The sequence below is a fragment of the Triticum urartu genome, chromosome 2 (genome assembly GCF_003073215.2).
Source record: "Triticum urartu cultivar G1812 chromosome 2, Tu2.1, whole genome shotgun sequence".
Classification (NCBI taxonomy): Eukaryota; Viridiplantae; Streptophyta; class Magnoliopsida; order Poales; family Poaceae; genus Triticum; species Triticum urartu.
Genome location: NC_053023.1, coordinates 442,556,060 through 442,562,218, shown reverse-complemented (window position 1 = coordinate 442,562,218; position 6,159 = coordinate 442,556,060).

Below are 6,159 nucleotides of genomic sequence, written 5' to 3'. Positions count from 1 at the left end.
CCGGTTCGGACCAACACTCAAAGGAGCACTGGCCCGGGGGGGGGGGGGTTGGTTAAAAATCCTCGGGTTAATTACTCCCTAGGCAAATTTTAGTTTTTATTAAGAAAATGGTAAAACCAAGGTTGGGCCTTGCCGGAGGAGTTTTATTCAAAGCGAACTGTCAAGGGGGTCCCATAACCCCAACCGCGTAAGGAACGCAAAATCAATGAACGTAACACCGGTATGACGGAAACTAGGGCGGCAAGATGGAACAAAACACCGAGCAAAAGGCCAAGCCTACCACCCTTTGCCAATTATATAGATGCAATAATTAAATAAGAGATATTGTGATATCCCAATAATATCCGTGTTCCAACATGGAACAACCTGCATTGCACCTGCAACTAGCAACGCTATAAGAGGGGCTGAGCAAAAGCGGTAACATAGCCAAACAACGGTTTGCTAGGAAGGTGGGTTAGAGGTTTGACATGGCAATATGGGAGGCTTGATAAACAAGTGGTAGGTAGCATGACATAGCGATAGAGCGAACAACTAGCAAGCAAAGATAGAAGTGATATCGGGGGTAATGACCATCTGGCCTGCAAAGTTCTCAGGGTTGTCGAAAGCTTGCTCCTCGTAAACGTACTCGACAGGATCCTCGTCCACGAACTCGTATCCTGGCTCTACCCAAAGCAAGAACACAAGCAACGGAACAACAATCAATCACGGTGCAATGCACAAGAAACATGATGCAAGACATGGCATGGAATGCAAGGTATGATGTGCAATGCATATGGGTACTCCGGAAGGGAAAAGATGATCATGGCATCAACTTGGAAAACCAAGCATGCCACTGGAAAGGTTGAGAAATTTCGGTTGAAATCGATATAAAGATCACTAGAAACGGATGCACGGTTTGCAAATGACGAGCAAAACAAGAACGATGCAAAACTGGGCTTAACAACAACATAACACTTAAGATGCATCATGAAACTATGCCACAACACTCCAACATAGCAACAAACCATGTGGCAGTGAAGTACATATGAAACTCTACAAATCATGAACACAGAGCTGCTGCTAGAACTCACTAGAACAAGTCTAAAACAACATAGAAAAAATGCAAATGACAACAGTTTCACAGACTTAGTGAAAAAAAACTAAACATGGCATAGACATCATCAGGTAGCAATGTCTAGAGCTAGTAAACTACATGCTACAGGAACCTATCATGGCAAAATTGAGCATGGCATGCTAATAATAAAAGCAATGAACAAAACTCCCTTACTGAACTTGAGCCAAAGATGCACAAAAATGATGGTAGCATCAATGCAAACATGGCAAGTGATATGAACAAATTCAGACTGGAAAAACATGGCATGGTAGAAACAGATTCATGATATCAACTTGGCAAGCTTGTGCCACTCACCACAAAGCATTTCATGGCATCACAAGGCAAACAACAGTAAGAAGACACAATTATGAAGCTAAACATGGCAATATCAAGTCATAGGGTGCATGGATCACTAGCAAAATACATGGCAAAAATGCACTTCCTGTTAACAGACTGGCATCAATAATATTTAGCAAAAGGAGAGCATGGTAATGACAAGCTACAGTACCCCATATTTACAACCAAAGGCATGAATGGATAGAGAATAACCATATCTGCAAAACACCCTTACTGAACTTCATCAAAATATGCAAGGATTTACTTGTGGGAACAAGTCAACATAGCAACCTAATGTAACAGGAAAAGACTTGGCAGAAAAACTAAGTGGCTAAAATCAGCAACATCATGTGGCCTACTTGGCATGCTTGTGCTAGTCACCACAGAGCACATAAAAATACAAGGCTTGCACCATTATAAAGATGGCACGAAGATGCTCCTAAAACATGTAGACATGATGCTCAAAGGATGAACACACAAAATGCTATGAAAAAGACAAAATAACAAGTTATGATAGTTTCCAGCAGACAATATCATTTAGCACTTCTCCAACGATGATTAGGGCACCAATATGGGTAGTAACATGCACGCAAAAGACACAAGCATGTAGAGCATCACGAGATGAACATTTCAGTATATCATATGTACAAATTGGAGCTACGGGCACGAAGTTATGACATCTCAAAGGGGCACACATGAAGATGGAAAACTCGGGGACTTAGAGAAATTTACCCTCGCAGATCTAGGGTTTGACCAGGCACATGAACCAAGGCGCGGGAGCTCGACGTCGGCAAGGTGGTGGTGGCCGGAGTTGGTGGTGGCGGCCGACGGCGACGGCGGACCTCAAGGATCCGGCCGGCGACAGAGTGGGGGACGACGGGGGTCGCCGGACCTAGGAAGGGCCGCACGGATCGGGCGAGGTGGCAGAGCGTCGAGGTCCGGCGGCGGCGCGGTGATGCGGCGAAGACCGGGCAGCGGCGGCTCGCGGGCACGACGAGGCGGCGGAGGCGATGCGGGCCGGGGGGGCTCGCGGGCCGGCGACGGCTGGCGGTGGAATAGCATATTAATGCATATAAAGCATCCAAAATAGATAATGTAATAGCATGGAACAATAAAAAATTATAGATACGTTTGAGACGTATCAAGCATCCCCAAGCTTAATTCCTGCTCGTCCTCGAGTAGGTTTTTCGTGAATACGCAAAAGGCTTGCGTATCATTGCATTGATAGGAGGGAAAAATAGCAGTTACATGAGTAGCGTCACAAGCACGTACACGGGAGGGCGTCAGTGAGAGCTATGGTGGTGCATAAAAGGGAAAGGGTTGTGCACAGGCCCCAAGGTCCGAGTAGCTACGTGAGCGGGAGCAGGTTGCTGAGCCCCTTGGCTCCGGTGGCTGCCCAGCCGCGAGCATCTTCTTTGATGTTGTTGACGAGTAGGGAATCGAGGGGGTTGCGCCATTGAAGACACAAGTGTTCCGCGCTTTCCAGATGCGCTAGGTCGTGAGGATGATCAGCGAGGCGAGGCCGCGTCGTAGCGAGGTTAGCACGTCCTGCACGGCCAGGGAGAACCAGTCACGAAAGTCTGAGGTAGGGTCGGGGAGGGGGGGTATCAGTGATGTGATACCAAGATAGGACCTCATGCCAAGCCTACCAGGAGAAGGGGCAGCCAGCAAGGAGATGCTCCATGGTCTCCGGCTCCTAGTCGCAGAGTAGGCAAAGCGGGGCGTGGGTGAGGCCACGACGGGCAAGGCGATCGGTGGTCAACATCGTCCTTGGAAGGCTAACCAAAGGAAGACCTTGACGCAGAGGGGAGCCCAATACTTCCACGTTAGCTTCCAGGAGAGCTCGATCGTGGACCCAGCAAAGAGAGCCTTGTAGCATGATCGAGCGGAGTATACGCCAGTAGAGGTCTAGCGCCTGGTGAGGGTGTCTGGGGCGTCAGTAAGAGTGAACTGGCGGAGCCGTATCCAGAGGTGGATGTACTGCACTAGGGTCTCTGGCCCTAAGGAGCTCCGAATGTCTTGGATCCAGGCGCGGGAGTCGAGGCCCGCGACCCGGTGCACGCTTTGAGGCACAGATAGGGCACCGGAGCTAAGACGAGGGGGGACAGCTCAGCAATGGAAGCTCCATCGATCTAGTGGTCCTCCCAGAATAGGCAAGTCATGTCGTCGCCAATAGCCCAAGTGGTGGAGGCCCGGAAGATAGCCTGCACGGTTGGGCTGCTAGGAATGTGGAGGTGCATCCATGCGAGGGAGGGGTCGGTCTTGCGCAGCCAGATCTAGCGGGCCTACAGGGCATGGGCGCATCGCTGGAGATCCGGAATGCTGAGGCCGCCAAAGGCGAGTGGCCGGTAGATCCTGGCCCAACTGACGAGGTAGTGCCCTCCGTTGGTGGTGTTGTGGCCTTGCCAGAGGAATGCGCGAATGAGGTGGTTCACCTGTTTGAGAATGGAGGTGTGCAGCGACATGGCAATCATAATGTGTGTGGGCATCGCGCAGAAGAGGTGGCGGACAAGGGCCAGCCGCTCGCCGCGAGAAAGCATGGACGCCCACCAAGGGGAGAGCTTCTTCTCTAGTCTCTCCACGAAGGGCTGCAAGGCGGAGGTCAGGACCTTGCAGATGGAGAGTGGGAGACCGAGGTACTTAACGGGGAACTCAACAAGAGGGCAGGGGAAGCGATTCGAGGTGGAGTCTCGAAGCTCAGGGGTGCACTGGTTGGGCAGCACGACGCATTTATCCAGCTCCTCAAGTAGGTAAATGATAAAAACAGAATTTTTGATGTGGAATGCTGCCTAACATATTTATCAATGTAATTTTTCTTTGTTGTGGCATGAATGTTCAGATCCATAAGATTCAAAAGAAAAGTTTAATATTGACATAAAAACAATAATACTTCAAGCATACTAACAAGGCAATTAAGCCTTCTCAGAATAACATGGCCAAAGAAAGCTTATCCCTACAAAATCATATAGTCTGGCTATGCTCCATCTTCATCACACAAAATATTTAAATCATGCACAACCCCGATGACAAGCCAAGCAATTGTTTCATACTTTTGATGTTCTCAAACCTTTTCAACTTTCACGCAATACATGAGCGTGAGCCATGGACACAGCACTATAGGTGGAATATAATATGGTGGTTGTGGAGACAAAAAGAAGGAGATAGTCTCACATCAACTAGGCATATCAACGGGCTATATATGGAGATGCCCGTCAATAGATACTAATGTGAGTGAGTAGGGATTGCCATGCAATGGATGCACTAGAGCTATAAGTGTATGAAAGATCAAAAACAAACTAAGTGGGTGTGCATCCAACTCGCTTGCTTACAAAGACCTAGGGCAATTTGAGGAAGCCCGTCATTGGAATATACAAGCCACGTTCTATAATCAAAAATTCCCACTAGTATATGGAAGTGATAACATAGGAGACTCTCTATCATGAAGATCATGGTGCTACTTTGAAGCACAAGTGTGGAAACAATGCGAGAAAAGAGAGAAGGGGCAATGCTACTATCCTTTTCCCACACTCGTGCTTCAAAGTAGCACCATGATCTTCAGGATAGAGAGTCTCCTATGTTTTCACTTTCATATACTAGTGGGAATTTTTCATGATAGAACTTGGCTTGTATATTCCAGTGATGGGCTTCCTCAAATTGCCCTAAGTCTTCATGAGCAAGCGAGTTGGATGCACACCCACTTAGTTTCCTTTTGAGCTTTAATAAACTTATAGCTCTCGTGCATCCGTTCCATGGCAATCCCTACTCCCTCACATTGATATCTATTGACGGGCATCTCCACAGCTCGTTGATACTGTAACATCCCAAATTTTCAATTTGGAATGTTATACATAGGTCATTCATGCATATCATATTTTATTGCAATTTTGTTCCGCAATCCTCGAAACCCTAAGCAACTCAAGGACCCTCGGAGAGAGTTGGGGATTTCCCGGTTTTCATATTTGATTTTTATCAAATAATGAAACGAGGATTTTGGTTTTAATTATTTCTCTCCGAAAAATATTTCATATTAAAAATATACGAGAGGAGATAATATGACTTCTCCAAAATAATTGAAATATTGGAGGAAAAATATTAAAATCATCTATTTGATTTTTATTTGATTTTATTTGCATTAGAAAAATTGCACGTTTTCAAAAATTGCATTTTAGGGCCAAGAAAATGTTCATCTCGTCCTAAATATTTTATTTAGGTGGTGAAAATTTGTTTTGGCATTTTTAGATTTTTATTTTATTTTCTAGGATTTTATTTCTGTCGGCGAAATTGTTTAAAAAAAAGTTCCAGCCGACTGGGCCAAAACCCAGCCGGGCCACCAGCCCAAGCGCCCGCGCCGCCGCCTTCCTCGCGCACGCACCGCCGCCGCCGACTCGGACGAGGAGTCCGAGCCGGACTCCATCGCCGCCGCCTTGGCCCCTCCACCAAGCCGCCCCGCCCCGCCCCCTTTATATACGCGCCGCACGAGCCCCCACCACCACAACCACCGCCGCCTCGCCGCCACAGCCGCCCCGAGCCGCGCCGCCTCCCGCCGCCCGCGCCTCGCCGTCGCCGCTGCTTGCCGCCAGCGCCGCCGCCCGACCCCGCCTCGCCGGAGCCACCTCGTCGAGGTACCGCGCCGATCCGCCGCTGTTTTTTTAAAACCGTTCGGTTTTTTAGAAACCCTAGTTCATTTTTTAGATCGGTTCGCCGGTTTTTTTCTTGGTTCTTCTAATTAG